This window comes from Teleopsis dalmanni, chromosome 2 (genome assembly GCF_002237135.1).
Source record: "Teleopsis dalmanni isolate 2A chromosome 2, ASM223713v2, whole genome shotgun sequence".
NCBI lineage: Eukaryota > Metazoa > Arthropoda > Insecta > Diptera > Diopsidae > Teleopsis > Teleopsis dalmanni.
In genome coordinates, this window is record NC_051847.1 from 237,182,806 (window position 1) to 237,202,722 (window position 19,917).

A 19,917-nucleotide genomic window follows, 5' to 3' on the forward strand; every position below is an offset into this window, starting at 1 on the left:
CCTAATGTACCATGGTACTTTGAAAAGTCTTCTCAGAGCTTGATTTTGTGCAATTTCTAGCTGGCGAATAGTAGTGTTTGAAGCTTTGCAAAACGCTACACAGCCATAAAGAAGTGACGGTCGAATTATTTGGTTATATACCTATCAGCTTCCTGTTCTTAGCATTGAGATTTTCATTTCTGAATAGCGCTTGGAGGTAATGAAGAATTTTAGCACAGCTAATTCTTTTCAGTTGAATATGTTTAAGCCATGTAAATCGTTTGTAAAACGTGATACCAAGATATTTAATATACTGAATTATCTATAAATATTAGGTAATATAAAAAGTTTTTGCTGTTTTTTTTGATACATTTGTTATAATCATTAATAAATAAATTAATTAATTATATCTACGAGTAGTTGTGAGAATAGTGACAATATTAGCAAGAGCTACCTGGTACTCCTGGTAATTCTTATTCTACATTTTGTATGTATTATATAGTATTTAATTTATTTATTATTTAATATTTAAAATTAAATTATTGAACAGATAAATGACCGCCTTATATGTTCCCAAGAGCAGTTGTAATAATACCCCACCCTTAGAAGAAGTCAAACAAAGTTCGAAACGTCGGCGATATTTATATAGAAAAAACCTATAAAAACTAACTTATAATTTTTATTTTATTCACATAAACCATTTCAAAAAGCAATAAATGTACTTACTATATATTAAAAAATTCTTTCAAGTATTTATGGCTCTCTATAAAGAATTTTGCAGAGACCGAAACATCTGCTAGCTAGATGGTTTAAGGTCCGGGCTATACGATGATTGCACCGCCGCGCGAAAGAGACTAAAATATTTTTGAGGCATGCCTGTCATAAGAGGTGACTAAAATCCAATACACACCATCCGATACTGTTAAGAGTATAAAAGGTACTGTACGAGTTTCATTTGCAGGACCTGAATGAAAGTGTAAATCTGGTACCACAAGTGTCAAGGCCTACAGTTTCGGCTATCCCTATTAATTGAAAGTGGTCCCTTTTATGGGAGTATCTTGCAGGCCGTGGTTAAAACCCAAAATAACGCAGGTAGAATGACTATATTCATTATTGTGATTTGATGTAGAGTTGCATACTCTAACAGGGTGGTGTAAACCAAAGAACACCAGAGAAGGTGAAAACTTTATTCAGACATATAGACTTAATTAGTACCGGCAGAATTCTCTGAAATTTCAGTCTTGGAGTTTATCATTATATTATCCTGATACATGTATTAAGAGCACAGTGATGTTGAGCATTAATGTCAAGCAATCACATTACAAGACTATGAATCCCACCAAGTTACATCAATTTATTCCAAGGCAATAAATATGTGGGTGACATCATTTTTATAATGGAACACAACTTTTTTTTCTGTTGACCAATTGTATAAAAGAAGAATTATTGGAACGACCATTTATTTTAGTATAGTTCAGACGCTATAAACTTTATGCTTATTCATCACTAATATATCACGCGATCTATGTTGTGTGGTTATGTCATTTTTAGTAATGTCTTTAATACCTCATGGATTAATAGCTAAATTTACTTTTGAATTCTTTACTATGTTAGAAACTCTGATTCACAATATATTGCAGCAAAGAAAATTTGCTTTACCTTAGCATATCTGACTTTTGCAGATTCGGTTAGTTAAAATTGATTGCCACCAAGATACTAGCGATACCAAGTGTAGATACTTATATCAACTTAAATAGAGTTGTAGTTCTACAACAGCCTGCATATGTGTCTTGTGAGCTACATCGACACTTCACAAGAAAAACTAAAATTAGACTAATTATTAAGTAACTAATTAACTGACAAACTACATAACTAACTTTCATTATATTTACATAAAACACATAAATGTCTATAATATATAACGACTTGTCTTTGCGAAATTCTCTCTAAATTATGAACTATATGTTATAAAACGTAAAGATATTAATCAATTTAATCAAGTTACTTAAGTTTAATTATTGTATGTTTCATCACATGGGTTTTTTTTTGTTTTAAGTAATTCGCACGGACTAAACCAACTCCCCCTCATTCTTAGAGACCTTGTCCTACCCCGGGACTACGTTAGTATTACTTCAAGACTTCCATCGGTGTGATCTGCGTACAGGCGCCGCAACTGCTGCAGGCGATTAGCCCTATCCTTCATCTTTGTGCGATACATCTATTTTACTTTAGCTGTCTTCTGTCATATCACATGGGTTAGTTGCAATAGTAAGTTAGGTACTTATGTAATATAGAGCATAGGGAAGTAAATTGAATCAGCTTTATTGTTTTAAATAGTTTAGGCGCTCTAACGTTCATCTATAAGGTTTTTTCAATAACTTTTTATAAATACGATAAATAATCATCTTCTCCTTCTTCTTAATCATTCCATTGTACTAAATATTTATATTATATATTATAATATATAATATTATATATTATTATATATTATTTATATATTACAACAAATAAATGTTGTTTTTGGGATCGCTACTGTTTTTAACTATAGTCTATTATACTAATTATTAAATAATTAACTGTTTGAAATGAAAAGTTCTCTACCTGTAAGTTGGAACAAATGCCGTTTTCTTTATATCTTCAACACTTCTCAATAATTTTATGTGCAAAATCAGATTATAAATGTCATTGCAGAGAAGGATATATATAAAAAGATTCTTTGCACTCATTTTAAACATTTCCATATTATATATTATATTGTGTAAAACATTTTTTGATAATTTTCATACTGCCCTTTATATATAACAATTAATTAAAACTTTTAATAATTAGTAAATTGACTACTGAATAAATACCATTTTTTAATTCAAAAAATTATTCTAAATTTATATTTTCATTTCAATCACCAAAAAGTGAACTCAAGAAACTCAAAAGTTTTTTTTTTCTCGTTTTTTATTAATTTTCAAATTGATGTCACAAAATTTGAATGACCTAATTAAATTTATGCTCAGTAATTGCTCGAATCCGAATAGCATGGATTATGTTAGTTCAATAGTTGAACAACAATAGTTTGTCAACAGATTTTTTTCCTCTTTGCGATTTGGTCTTGTATGGCCCATTCAACAACTGTTCAATTGTTGCCGCCATGATGAATATTTATGATGTAAACAAACCATAAAAGTCAGCAGTGAAACTTCTCCTTTTCCTAAATAGTTCTCTACATTAGCTATCTCACTCATTCCTATGCCACTGAATAGAGCACTTGTATTCAATTTCACACAATGAATGAATATATTTAAGAGCACAGATAAGAGAGGCAAGTACAAGTCACCGCCTTCGTTTTAAAGAGTAACAAGACAAGTGTTAAGAAAAATTTTAGTAATATTATTTAATAACTATATATAGTATAATATAATATATTAATATTACTTACAATATTACTTAATAAACTTACACGAGTTTAATATAAAAATTATTTATAAAGATATATTTATGGCTTTCATTAATTAAAAAAAATATATATTTTTCAATTAATGTTATTAGAGTACCATAAGTAACTAAATTTATATTCATATGTATATAACTTGTTCTTTAATAGTTTCTATGCTTTTTATTATATTTATTATATTTATATTACTCTGAACTTAGATCCTCTTCTCCCCTCTTCTATAGTACAATACTTCTTTAAAATTCTAAAATTCTTGTTAATTTTATTTTTCGTTTTACAACACTGTTTGCTGAGTTATGTTCTCACTTGTATTTTATGGGGCGGTGCCATGTTCCTTTAATTTATTGTCTAGTTTCTCCTCTTAAAATTGTGAAAAGAAAATAATTTCAAATATTTAGCAATTATTTGTTTAGTAATATTATTTTATTATTAAAAAAATGATAAAATTAAGATTTTTATATGAAATTAATTAATTTTATTTTCTTTAATAAAATTAATTCAATTTGGATTTTACAGCACATTTACACAGGTGCACAGAATATAGACGTAAGGTTTCTTCAACAAATTTTTGAAAGATGATATATATTATTACTTTTATTAATATATGTATATCTTCATTTGTGTTTTCTTCTGCACAATCTTGTAGTGTTAGATGCTGTAGCACATATGACATTCCATGCATAACGAACGGAAAGTGTTTGTCTCCAGGTTCCAGATGCTTGTTCTTATTATTGACTACTTTGAGGGTTTTATAAGAAGATTTGCTGAGTGATGTGAATATTCGGTTTGCAAATTATGTGACTAATACGCATATGCGATTCCTTAACACGGTTTTTGTGGCTTGTATGTTTACTCCATAGTTAGGAATTTAAAAGACATCCTGAAAATATATGTATTGTATACATATTTATTATTTATAATTGTATTTTGCAAAATGTTTTGTCGTTATGTTGAATACTTTTGTCTATGAATATTTGTATCCATGCTTGGATAGAACTTGGCTTTTGCCTTATAAATATATCCGTATGAAAGCTTATTGAATTATCTCAATATGTGATCTGATGACCGAGGTTCTATATTATATACTCAGCCAAATATTTCTGCTACTCAAATCTAAAGAGAGCTTAATGCATCAAGCTCAACATTAAAGCTTAATATCTGTAAAGTATATAAAAATCAATTTAATTTGATCAATCAATTTAATTTAATTTAATTTTATTTAGTGATTAATTGTTCATTAATTTTTGCAGATATTGCTTATGTTCAAGAATATCTTTATATTTATAAATTTGATTAGACATTATAGAATAAATATTAAGAATTACAAACTTTATGTTCGTTAATTTCTTTTATAACATTTTTAAAAGGAACCTAAAGTGTTTGTACCGTAAGGCTCTTAAATATTATTAGAAACCTCTGTAGGTAGGTATCGTTCAAAGTCGGAGTAATTAACATACTAGTTGGGCATTTGCTATACCGTTTTTAAAAGTTTTTTAGAATATCATAATATCATATAATTTTCTCTGATATAAAATGACCGATATATATATAAACATTGTCCAGTGGCGTAGCCAGGATTGTGTCGAAAGGAAATATATTAGAAAATAATATTTTAAGCAGAGTTTTTGTAGTACATTATTTGCAAATCATATTGTTAAGAAGGTCAGGGTGAGCGGATTTCATCCTACAACCCAGTCTAATCCAAACTAATGGCTACTCAACTAAAATTGTCAAATTGCAATAATATCTCAAGAACCAGAAACTATAATAAAACTAGTAATTACAGTAAATAACGAGTATTTAGAATAGTATATCGTTATAACCAATTTATATATATATATAATGTTCATCGATGTAAATTAATCTGTATCAATACGAAAAAAACAGTTAAATTTAAATTCAATATATATTAATTAAATTTTTTAAGTCGTATTTGCTTATTTCAGATATGTTTTTTTTTTAAATAAATACTTAGTAATTCGAATGAGTTATTGATGACAAATGCATGATGAGAAATTTTTGTATATTTCTAAGTGTCTGGCATTAATGGAAATACCAAAAAATAAAATATATTACAGATGTCAAAAAATATATTTATTGTTTTGTTAAACTCTTCTTTTCACTTTTGTAGGATTAATTTCCATTGAATATTTCAAAAAAGAAATAATTATTGCATGACTATTTAAAAATCAATATATAATGATTGAGAAAGTGAAATTAAAAATATAAAATACGTTTTAATGTTTACGAAAGTATAAAAAATTTATTAAATTTTTATACAATAAATGTCTATTAATCATAGATAGACATTCGCTTATACTAAATCACCCAATCAAGAATCAATCAAAGTTCCCAGGTGGCTTAACTGACTTTCAAGCTTCTTGGTAGAGACTGCCATTAATATTATTGATCACTGTTGCAAGACCACAATTTAACTTATCTACTCAGTTTAAAATCTTGTCATTCAAGTCAAAGATATCTATTCCAATATGAAACCCAGTTAAATTCGAATATAATATTAAGCTATCTGCATTTCGTTAACCTGAGGTAATACTGGACAGTTTGGTTAACAGATTTACGACTTCTTCATTCACAGAGCATAAATTTGAGCAAAAATGTACCATCAACTTAAAAGATTTAGACAATAATCAATATCGTAGGTAGATGGAGAATAAGTAATAAAATTGAAAAAAGTTCGATGTATATAAAAGTTCATGAAATAAAATATTGAAATGCTAGTATAACCCATTCTTGTACTTAACAAATCTTATCCTTAAATTTTGGGAACATGACTTTATGGTTTTCGCTTTTGTCATAAATCAATATCACTTGTAGTGAATAAGTAAGATATTGTCTCATAGCCCCCTCTCGTTATGCTAATATATATAACTGCAATCGAGAAAATATTTTATTAATAGTAATATTAATATAAATGGTGGTTTAAATGGGTTTTAGCACACCTATCAGTAACGATAACCATCTGTATTGAAACTTCAATGAATTTAGCCGGTAGCAATTAAAACTATACCTATGATGACACGATATGATATACAAGAGTTTTTCGATACAGCGTTCAATTTTAAGATAAATTCTATTTTTATAAATAACTAGCTCATATGGCTCCATTTAAAAATATATTAAAATTTTTTTTTTATATATGTATTTTAAAGCTATACATAGATCCCATCACGATAACACCAAAGGCAATATAATGGACACTAATTTACTGACTGTACTGATGTCTAATAAAATTTTTTAAAATAAGTGAGTGTCTTAATAAAGGCATTACAAACATAGCCTCAGAACTACAATCAAGCGACTATTTATCGAACCTTTTCACTTCATATGGTAAAAATAAGCTAATTCCTCAACTGTTAATATTAATTCAATATATATGCACGATCGGTTTATGGACCAATATTGTTCCATATACTATTGTATATTACATTTTCGCCAATAATAATACAATATATTAAAAATAATAATAATAATAACAAAATTTGAATAAATTAATTAAAAATTTTTGTTGTTTCTTCATTACTGTTTGAACCGTTCTTTAACTTTACAAATAATTTCTTTTCCTCATAAGACTATAAAATTTTATCGGTCCTTGTAAATCACACTGTAAATTTTACCAGTCCTTATAAAGCATTGAATTTTTTTGACCTATCGTATATTTTGAATTGGGAAACACTGAGATATATATATATATATATTCTATTATGTATATGTTAGATTAATTCCATCAACGGAAATTCCCCTTAAATGGGTCCACATATCTATTTATACAAGTTTTTTTTTTTTAAAAAATGGGTGGAAATAAAAATTAATTTCAAATGAGGAGATGTAGTGACATTAGAAAACATTTCAACCCAAACAAAGTGTGAATAGAATTGTCTAGGACTGTGGAACAAGCAAACTGCATTAATTTTTTTACTATTTTTCTCTATAAAAAACCAAAAAAAAAACATTCATATGTTCTCAACTCTGCGGTAGGTAATTATATGCACCATTTTACTTCTTATTTATTTTCAGTTTGTCACTTAACAACATGAACTACCCAAAGTAACAAACGACAATATTAATTGCACATAAGTCCAAAAAGAACGTAACTCGATCATGAAAAATGTGCAACACTCATAAGGTATCTAAAACACTATGAAAAACGATGAAGAAGAAGAAGCGAGAGTGGAAAGACACTGGCAATAAACCAACTCCAACAGCGCTTAAGCGCATATCAATCTTATGGGTTTGGCGGAAGGGTGTGAAATGAGCACACCAAAATTTATAAACTTACACTTAACATAAAGGAGCATCAAGTTTAAATAATGCCATCCACATTAAACGCAATGAAACAATGTTAAAAAAATAAATACTCGCACTCGCATTCGCACACATAGAGGAACGGACGAATTTAAGGATGAAGTTTACTCGAAGGCAGAAGCACCCAAGGAGCAAGGTTTACAAACAACGCAAACATTAGAGGAACACAGAGGAACGAGGAACTTACGTGTGTTCAGGCTGTGAGTGCAGCAAATAAGCCCGGCGAATGAACGAGCGAGGGCTTTGACAAACTATCTTAATGGATTTTCTCAGCTTGGCGGCTGTTAAATGCGATATTAATTAATTGGACACTTAAGTTAACGACATTTCTTCGTTTGAGCAAATTCGACTGCACACCAAGACGATTTTGATTAATTGAGAAACAGAGGCGGTTAGGCGTACCGCATGCACTCCGCTCCTTGTGTGAGCTTTCCGAGGCATACGAGTATATGCGAGTATATCTACATGGAATACATGAACTACAATATGGCGCACAATATGGCGTAGGAACACAATCAAAAAGGATTTTATTTGATTTTAATTTAATTAATTACAAATTATTTACGTTCTTCATTTCTGCATATATGGTGGTATCTTCTGTGGGCGATAACTTATAAACTCCATAAAATGAAACCTTAAATATTTGATTATATTTTCTTCCATTTAATATAAACAATAGTTTTAAACAAATTCTAAATAAAAACTACTCAAACTAATTAAGGAAATTTATATGCACTCTTTAAGGAACCTCAAGTTGAAGGCGGTTTTCCACCAGTGCTGGTGTTGGGTTCACATTTATTTTACTCGTATTCCAAAGAAGTTGTGGAAATTTTCTACGAATTAGAAGAATGACACTTAAAAAAGTACAATAAATTTATGTTGTGTTTTTCTGTCTTAACTTTGCATCCGAGTACACAAGGAGCGGAGCTGTGCTGCAGTCCCACTAAGGCAGGGAATGCATTACCATGCCGAAAGGATTTCGTTGCCGTTTGTTGAGTTACTTAAAACCAACAATTTGTACTCCTTTCCAAACATTTTCTCATTGTCGTACTATTTAAAAATGTAAATTATACTTCTAGTTGAAATGGAAACTTAATTCAAACTTTTTATTTCACTTCAGAAAGTGCTTCATTTGTTTAAGAAAATACGAGTAGTTGAAGAATTTAAAAAAAAATTAATAGAATTTATATTTATGTATGTTTATTCATCAAAATTAAGTTAAACATACAGTGGCTCACAGCTTATTTCGTGCAAGCAATATTTTTGTAGATTTAGTCGTGAAAATCCAAAATTTTGTTCAAAATAAAAAATTTTAAATATGCAACTTTAAAGAATGTTTAGTTTTTATTATAAAACAAAAAAAAAATTTAGCAAAAATATCAATATTCAAGAAGTTAAGTGAACAAAAACAAACATACACCAAATTCTGACCTCACAGCTTATTTCGTGCAATACATTTTTTTTTAGAAAATTAATAATTTTAGTATTAAGTGGAATAGTCCTTTTGTTTAATTACTGCCTCCAACCTTGAACGCATTGAAATAACTAATTTTTGAGTATATTCCACTGATATTTTTTGCCATTCCAATTTTAAAGCAGCTTTCATACTTTCTTTGCTATAAATGTTATATTTTTTTATGATAGTTTCCAGAATATGCCATAAATTTGCTATGACACTAAAGTCAGGTGATTGGGGAGGTGTTTGGATGATGTGTGGACAATTCCCAACAAGCCAAGTCTGCACAAGACCCGTCTTGTGCTTCAGATCGTTATCCTGGTAAAGACAGAAATTGTTAATTATGCCTAAATATTCGGCACTTTTATGCAAATTTTGCTTTAAAATATTAAGATACACTTCTTTATCCATTGTTGATTCTATAAATTGTAGATTACCTACTCCTGCCGCTGATTTACACCCCAATACTATCACATGCTTGCCACCGTGTTTAACTGTGCCATATAAATTTTCTTTTTGGAGCTTAGTATGTGATATATTTGGCGTATGTTTAATAGTATTTCACATATGATTTACCATCTGAAGCGTAGAGATTAAATTTACTCTAATTGACAAAAAATACTGCGTTTCAGAAAGAACTGTTCTTGTACAGGTGGTGTTTGGTAAACTGCATGCGAAACCGTCGGCAGGCATGTGATAGTATTGGGGTGTAAATCAGCGGCAGGAGTAGGTAATCTACAATTTATAGAATCAACAATGGATAAAGAAGTGTATCTTAATATTTTAAAGCAAAATTTGCATAAAAGTGCCGAATATTTAGGCATAATTAACAATTTCTGTTTTTACCAGGATAACGATCTGAAGCACAAGTCGGGTCTTGTGCAGACTTGGCTTGTTGGGAATTATCCACACATCATCCAAACACCTCCACAATCACCTGACTTTAGTGTCATAGCAAATTTATGGCATATTCTGGAAACTAACATAAGAAAACATAACATTTATAGCAAGGAAAGTATGAAAGCTGCTTTAAAATTGGAATGGCAAAAAATGTCAGTGGAATATACTCAAAAATTAGTTATTTCAATGCGTTCAAGGTTGGAGGCAGTAATTAAACAAAAGGACTATCCCACTAAATACTAAAATTCACTTTTTTATGCCAAAAATTATTAATTTTCTAAAAAAAAATGTATTGCACGAAATAAGCTGTGAGGTCAGAATTTGGTGTATGTTTGTTTTTGTTCACTTAACTTCTTGAATATTGATATTTTTGCTAAATTTTTTTTTGTTTTATAATAAAAACTAAACATTCTTTAAAGTTGCATATTTAAAATTTTTTATTTTGAACAAAATTTTGGATTTTCACGACTAAATCTACAAAAATATTGCTTGCACGAAATAAGCTGTGAGCCACTGTATATAGGAAATATTTTTAGGATGCTAACTAATAGATTAATGGATAATGTTAATGGTTTTCTAGGATGAATTTGTAAAATTTTTAACTAAGATATTTTATAAGGTTATACTATTAAACATTAAGAGGTTATAAATTGCATTGGTATAAAATAAAAACAACAAAATCAGCTACCATTAAGTAAAAAACTACAACAGTTCACAGGATATCGAGACAGAGCTCTAAGACTCCATGTTTGTTACTCTATGTACCACCATCGAATATTGAGCTAAAATTGATGACTACAAATGTCGCAATTAAGCCAAAGAAAGAGGTTTCCAAAATGGAGAGAGTGATCGAATATACACTTATACTCTATGAATTTCAAGCAAGGATATATATGTATGAAGCAATTATATATGCTTGCCAAATTACAATTAACAAGAACCCTTGGGACTTATTGAAAACTTAAACGAGATTCCGATTTTCCGATAACACCAAATTGGTAACAGATTTTGGTTGGTTTCCACCACCCTATAAGCGAATATAGTCATAGTTAGTTAAGTTAGTTAACTTCTGGAGACATCAATTCTTAAAGTTATAAACTTTACAGTACAAATAAAAACCACACAAGGCATCTACTCCTAACTATAATAGTATATGTAATTTTTACATTGATTACCCAAAAAATTGGGTAGCTACTATATAGCGCGTCTCTCTACCAAAGTAAAACTTTCTCCCAACTTATCTGCTCGAATTCTACGATTGCCATAAAATGGTTCTAGTAACATCGTTCAACCTTTACTGAATTGTACTAGGTGTGAGATCTACAAAGAAAAGATATTATTAGGTTTATCAGCAGCATAAATTAGCAAGGTATGGGATCAAAAAATCAAAAACTTTAACAGGAATTGTCAGCAGCATATATTTGTGATATATATAAGACCGTTCTTGGCTACAGTTTGAAACAGACTCAATGTATTATATTTACGTTTCTACAGAATAGTGTTCTTACGTCTATCTTAATTCTACACTAAGAGAAATAATTGAAGAGAAAGAGATTGAGTGGGAGAGATTGTATACATATATATCAATTTGTTTACGTTAATTTAGGAGATTCTCTTCTGCCATAGCCCTTTTATTAATACTTACAATATTTCCGCCTAGAAAGGAGTTCTTTTCAACGAATACTACCTAAGTTGTATCTCAGAGAAGGCAGCAAAATGTGTTACTTATTAACTATGTACCCATCCGAAAGATACTGTCCATGATCGGTTGTTGCTACCTTAAAGGTTCATTGGATATTTTCAATGTGTGTATTAAAGAAATATTCGGTTTATTAAAATCAGACAATGGTTGCACGGTTCAGAATAGAAGTATCCTAAATCAGAATTTCTAAAAGCAACTTATATCCTAAAATAACGTGTTTTCCTTTGGCGTTTGTTGACAATCCAGAGATACGAACGGGAATAGAATAATTATAAAAGGGCAAATTCATACAGTCAGATAGAAAAATGTAATTTTCATAATATTACTAATCAAATACGATTCTTATATTTTTTTTAGTTGAATTTAATATCAAGATATTTGCTTAAAATTAAATTTAAAAAGAAAAATTGCATTAACATTTTATTTTAGATGTCCTGAATTTTTATCAAATAATTGTTCGCCAATGGAATTATAAATGTACGAGTGCAATTAAAAGGATAGCAAGTTTAACCGGGGTTGAGCGGGCGTATTCATTACCTTTTATTATTCCTTTTTGCTGTTGTTGTTGTGGTGCTTAAACACCTACGAAGTCACATATCATTTTCCATTTCTCGCATTTTGATCCTTGACCATGTGCAGCGCTCCAACACCACACAAGCTTAGACAAAGGATATTTTATGGTTGAACCTTGTTGCTTTTGCGGAGGTCCTTACTGCAGGTTACTCAGTTAATTTTATCCGCATTCATGTTATCTTTATGACCGCGTTTAGTGAGTTTAAAAGAATTATTGCAATTTTTTTAAACAAGAAGCCTTAATGTGAGAGTATGAAATAATATTGTATATTTCATGCAAGGAACTTAAATTTTTAAAATACATAAAGGAAAACCTATTACAGAGACTTTAAGTTAAAAATAATATAAGGAAAAAATTGTAAACATGATAAAAGAGTTCCCTGAAAAAGGATAGTTATTTATTATAATTCACTTAAAATAAATTTATATTAAAAATTGTTATTCACAGGCGTACAGATAAGTCGGAATCACTTAAAAGTCATTTTTTATACACTTGACAAAAATATATATTCGTATCTATACAATATCTATACACTTGCCAAAATATCTAACATATTTAGGCTAAAATATTACTTATACGTTTCATTAGTTTTCAGGTTGACAAATCAGTTTTTATGTTTGTAGAAAAATTCGATGGATCATTTTATAATAATATGTTATAATTATAATTAATATAATTACCGATTTAGAAAATATCTTAAAAATCGCCTTTGGAAGCTTCAGTTATCCATAAGTCGTACGAATATATAGTGTGTAATGTATAAAGTGAATTGAGCATTAATTACTTATTTCCAGGACTTAAAACTGTCAGTCTAGTCAAGAGATTCTAAATGCTTGCATAAAAAGTAATCTAGTAGAACTATATTCGACGATTTAAGAGTGGAAGCCATAGCTTAATTTTTAAAGACAATGTGTGGATGAAACACATTAATAATTACTACTTCTACAATTATTACCACTACTATTACTACTACTTCTTCTACTACTTCTACTACTACTACTACTACTACTACTACTACTACTACTACTACTACTACTACAACTACTACTACTATTACTACTACTACTACTACTATTACTACAATTAGAACTGCTACTAGTACTACTAATACTACTAATACTACTGCTTGTTCTTAGTACTTCCTGATTTAAATATGTAAACACGTCTACTAATAATTACTTCTAATAATGTATATTAATTTTAGGTACATACATAAATAATTTATTAATGTTCTCCGAATGTAACCCAGCTACAAACAAATTGATCCATCCTCGAAGTCTTGAAGAGATATATGTTTAATATGCGAAATGTGTGATATGATATGTTTGAAGAGTGATTCATCTATTGCGGTCTTAAAATACATTTTCGATTGAATAAGATAATCAAATCCAAGATATATGTTGTCAGGAAGATTTTTCAATAAAATCATCTAAATAACTTATTAACAGGATTCAACGGAGCTTTTATTACAATCGATCGTCCAAGTTGTCACAGAATTGTAAAAGTCAGTACAGTGCTTTAGACACTAACTTCCTTTATTAAGCTAAGAAGAAGAATTTGAAGATTGACTCATTCAATCTGGTTTCAATAGAATTTTCAATACATGTATTAATGACAGGGTGCGACATATCAATTATTTCAGGCTGTGATCCACTTTAAGGCAGTTTAAGAGAGATAGTAAAACTGTGGTCCACAGTAAGCACACAAAACATTTCGTTTAAGCTTTCCAAAAATGTTTCTTTCATTGGACAATCACAGGTCTCACTGAGCTTTCTAAAAGTCCGAAATATTTTACGATGGTTTCATGAAAATAGAGTTACTATGCGATCATCTTATAGTTCTTATGAGAATAGTTGTTTTATAGACTACTACAACCTGCAGCATTATTAAATAAATTTAAGGCTTTCTAACATTGAGGTCAGTCGTCTTTATGAAATACATCTCGAAATCTTAGAACACCTTCTTTGTAAGTGCTCAGGTTCTAGTATTAGGTTAAATTGGGTTGGAGTGGCGATCGTGTGTCCAAAGCCCACTTAGGCTCAAAATTGTTATAATAATGGTAAAAATGGTCTTGATGAAATACATCTCGAAATCTTAGAGCACTTGCTTTGTAAGTCCTCAGGTTTTGGTATTAGGTAAGATCGGGTTGAAGTGGCGATCCTGTGTCCAAAGCACACTTAGGCTCAAAATTGTTAAAAAAATGGTAAAAATAATTGTTTTGGAATTGTTATGCCTTCGTATAAATAGTGGAACAAGGAACTCCAAACTGTGCTAAAATAGCCCAACTATGAAACGTTAAAAACTAAGGCAGTAAATAATAGATGTATTCAGAACGTGGTGTATTCAGATCTTCAACAATATAATAATAGAATAAATAAAACTATAAACTATTGTACCACTATTTTGTAGCAATTAAAATTAATATTAATAAATATTTAGTCATACTCGCAGCTAATATTAACACGAAATAAACTGATTAAAATAAATAGTTTGAAAATATTACATTCCAAAAATTTTTAAACGATCCTAAATGATAACATTAATAACTTTGGCATTCAAATAGTGGCAACGGATTAAAGTGACACACTATCAATTTCATTTTGATAAGAATAAAATATGCGTATTAAATTAGTGATCAGGATGCAGTGTGTAAGAATTCTTAAGAAAAATAACTTCGAAGTCATCAATCATTCCGTAAGCTCTTGCAAAAAAAAGACTCATAAACAAATTCATCTACAGGCAGCGACAACGTCCACAAACACCGAAGACCGATTCACTTCCCAACCAAAGTGTTGGGCTGCTGGTGGAATTTTCACCTTTAAGTGGGCAACATCTCAAACCGAACCAGTTTATCAAAATCAAGACAGCGCCATTCTTAAGATACTTCATCTACCTTACCTTACCAACATTGGATATAAGCTCATATGTTTGTATTGAGAGAAACAAATACTCGGACAAACATACAAACACACATAGAAATGCTGTGCAACGATCGAAATGTGCAGCAAACATAAAGGAGTAAACCTCCAGCCGACATTAAGCCGGGGTGTGTCACATCTCTTTTGTGTTGGACATTTGTCAGAAATTAATCATGTTCTTGTTGTAGAAAAGCAACATTTTGATAAATGAACCTGTAAAACCAGATATGACCAGCGGACTATGTTAAGTGTTGCTATTTGAAGGTGAAAAATCTGACTCCACGCAGTTGGCTACGAGTATACATACGTAAATCTGCGGATATATGCAGATAACGTTAGTAAAATGAGAAGTTTTTCTTAAGATACAACGTCGGTGGCGTAATTTGTTAACATCTTCCAGCTCTGAAGCTTTTAAATGCTGGTTTCACTCCATCAGGTACTGCACTGCATTGCATAAGACGAATGTTGGGATTTCCTTGGTTTGGGATTTCGTATATGAAATAATAGGACTGCAAACTTTAACTTGTCAATTTTACACTTTCCTCTAAATGGAAGTACAAGTGATAAGTGACAAATTTAGGTGTTACATTTAAAATATTATTCATGTTTCTGTCTCCTATGTTTATGCATTCATACTCGAATTTTAGATAGTAATTTATAGCATTCAAAATATAAATTGTATTGTCGCTATTAGAGAAGAAAACGAAGAATGATGGTTTCGTTTACAAAGTTGATGGTAAAGATTAATTAATGTATCTTAAGTCAGAACTTTGAAAACGAAAGTTTTTAATGGCGTTTGAAATGTTGAAGTATAGGTAAAGGAAATGATTGAAGAAAAATCTGTTGACAAATCAGACTGCTCAAGAAGTTGACGAAACTGATGGCCGTGATAGTAAAACCAAAACTTTGACGCCAGTTTAATACCTCATTCTTCAAAAGAACAATGCCAAAACTGTCAGTTCTTGTTTAGAATGTATTTTAATATTCTTTAGTATTCGGTATCTCGAAATCTAAACTACATTCATGTAGAGTGCAATGGAAAAAATTGTTCAAAATGGTTGAATTTTTTAAAGTCAGTTGTCAAGCAAGGTTATTGGAATCATCATGGACACATTTTTGAAAAATTTTTGATTGTCAGAAAGATTCACTAGATGCGTTTGGTATTTCAGTAGGCATAGTTCACAATATTTAATGTCAAGTTAAGTGATCTGAATCTCTTTAGTTGCTTACTTGCTTACGAGCTCTTTTTTTTTTTTTCTTTTTTTTAGTGTATCAACAGGCTTAGGCTTAATGGAGCACTCTTGTTCAAGAGCTTCTGTAACGTGTGTCATATGCTCCTATCAATTAATCAATTTTTCAGTATAATATATCAAGCACAATTAATGCTCTTCGACTTCTATCAACCTATTGGAGTATTTTCCTTATGTCTTCTTCCTTCAACTTCTGCTTAAAACACTTTTTTCACTAGAAGATCTTAAACTAATTTCACGACATGACTAAGCCAATGGAGCTGCTACATGTTAAATTGCTGAATAACGTCAATACCGTGTTAAAGCTCGTACAGCTTGGTTTATATGGATGCGATAGCCATCGCCAACTCATAGAGGACCAAAGATCTCATTAAGTTTTATTTCAACGACTTTCAGTACAATTTCATTATTTCGTGATAATGGTAATGCTTCTGCGACTTACAGAAGCATAGATAGGATGAGTAACTTATAGAGCATACGTTCTGTCTTCAATAGGTCGTACGATTTGTGGAGCCCTTGAAAACTATTTGTGGATAGTTTTGTATCTTTCAATGTCTTTCTCCCTGGAAGACATTAATCAATATCAAAGCGTAGTAGTGTGAATCCAGCTCTTCGGTTCCAAAGCGATTTTAAATATAGGAATCAGACAAAAAGACATTAAATCAGGTTTTTTTGGACACCGATGAAAGAAAAAACTCAGATTATTATTGTGAGCTTAAAAATCAATTGAATGTAATATGAGCGAAAAAGCTCAGTTTAAAATTATAGGTTACAGTTAATCCTAATTTCATTTCATTTTATCTTATTTTGGCTTATCTTATCTTAATTGAAGCCAGACTTCACTTTTGTAGAGATCATGAGCATGGTTTGAACATATTCCGAAGTTGTGCCGTATATACCAACTGTTTGCTGTCTTGGTTACTTAGATTAGTATAAACGTTAATAGATATTCCATTGACTGTATAAAAAAAGATAATGGTTTATGTTGATATAAACAATCACAACTTTAACTCTAAACAAAATCATAATAAATCATCAAAATTATTAGAATCGCTATAACTATATGGCTTCGGTAAAGAAGAGTATAGAAAAGGTTAATAGGATCTTGTCATAATTTTCATTAAAACCAATTTAGCTGAGTAAAATGTAGTCTATAATACGCAGCTCGAATTATTTAAGTTCCTTATCTGACCTTCCAGTTAATTTTTTAGTGCTTCGAAGTGACCCACTGTCGAGACTAAGCAGGTTACATTTCCCAACGTTTCAAAGCGGTACGAGTTGAAATATTTCAAAAAGACAAATAAAAATATTTTTATGGATATTACTTGCAAATTTTTATTAATGTAATAATTGTATAACACACTTTAAATTAAAAAAACTTGTATCTTGAACATATATTATAATTCATACCAAAAACAATTTGTTCGGAGTTGATTTCATATAAAGTATAAATTAGATCGAGGGATTTAAAAAGTTTATGAGTAGTTAACATATGACAATAACCTATGCTTATTTTAGTTACTATTACTTATAAATATCATTGTGTTAATTCAATTCTATTTGATGACAAATCTTACGATTTCTTCACTCCTGTGAATATATATTATTTTTCTCATACATTTGTGGGCCTTCGGAAAGAATAATAACAAGAAGGCATAGCATTGACTTTAGTTTACAAGAAGTGCATAAATGCAAGTTATTGATTGCAACTAATTCCTAATTAAATATTTTCATCAGACACCAATGACACTAATTGAAATTCTTATCTGCGATCGCGATTACTTTGCGCATGTTCAATCCACTTTCAATTTGACAGCTCGACAGACAGGTGACAACTCATAACTTATTAGCTTCTCTATACGAAACACCGCACTCGGTACTTGGCCTCTTGCATACAATTTGGCTATTCATTTCATTGCTTCCATATGAAATGAGTTATAAGCTGTGATCCTTTGCACGTCCGGCTTTGGTTCAAGCCAAGTCTCTGTTTCCAAATTGCCCATGAATTCGCAGAGCTGCCGAGTTTGGCAAACGCTTCACGCATGCGCTATTAAAATCTTATAGTTTATGGCACGTAACTGCGAATTCGTCGGTGCCCATAGCCTATCGAATGCAATGAACGTCTCTGTGAGTTCGATGTTTCTTCTGAAAGATACTTATGACAATTTCTTGGTTCAACTCGGCATAAACAGAAGAAACGTCTTAATTTATAAGTTGTTGGCTTAAACCTTCAATTCACAACGGCTATGGAAATAATTTTGTGTATTGAAACAACATTATTAATGATATTGCATTTTAATTCGTTTGATGACATCCAATGAATAATAAATTGCCTTGGCTGTGATATTCGTTCATTATTTATATGTCAGATTGAAAGCAAAACAAATAATTCAAAACGAACTTAGCTAATAAAATATTTATTAGTATAAATTGTATAAAAAATTTGAGTTTACTAATTTAGTGAACAAGTATTACTGGTAATAATTAATAATTATTAAATTGAATAAGTGAATAATTACTTATATGACACTTCGATGATGAAGCATTTAGCGGTTAAAAATTTATTTGTCTTAATGTGTCTTTTAGTAAGAGCATATCACAATAATCAAAAAATATAAGAAAATTACATGATGTCTATATAAATCAATATTATATATTTAGAAACGGAATAATCATTGAATTAATGTAAAGAGGTTACCAAAAATAACTAACCAACAGTCCCTAATCAAGTGCAGCGACAGACGTGCTTTGGTATCACCGATATAATCGAAAATATGGGCCCACAATTTCTATAAAGATGCTTCCACTATCAAGACTTAATAAATAATAATAATAATAAATATTACTAAATATTATTTATAAATATAATACATAATAAATATATAATGGTGTGTAAAATAATAAAACCACCCACTAGTTATCCTCAAAACTTGCCACCTGTCAGAATTAACCATGCTTTTCATGTTTCAGATATTTTATATTAAGAAAATTTCTTTTTCTGTAAGGGTTATTCCTTAAAACAGTAAATGGAAGAAATATGGCTCACCGATGGTACGTAACATAACTGAGAAACAGAAAAAATGGCGCTGCTGTCAACAGATCTATACTAACTTAGCCGTTTTGGTTAGAAAGTTTCTTACGTTTTTGCATAAAAGAGTGCGTGCCATGGAAATCTACTCAATGGAACACTTTATTTTTATGATCCGGATAAAAAGTTCCGATATATATAATCTACTGCCATTAAAGAAAAAAATACAGAACTCATATAAGGCTTTAAAATAATAGAGGTGTAGCATTGGGTGCCTCCTCTTCAATGAAATAAACATTTACCTAATATAAGAAGTTTCGTATATATATATAATAAAAGAGA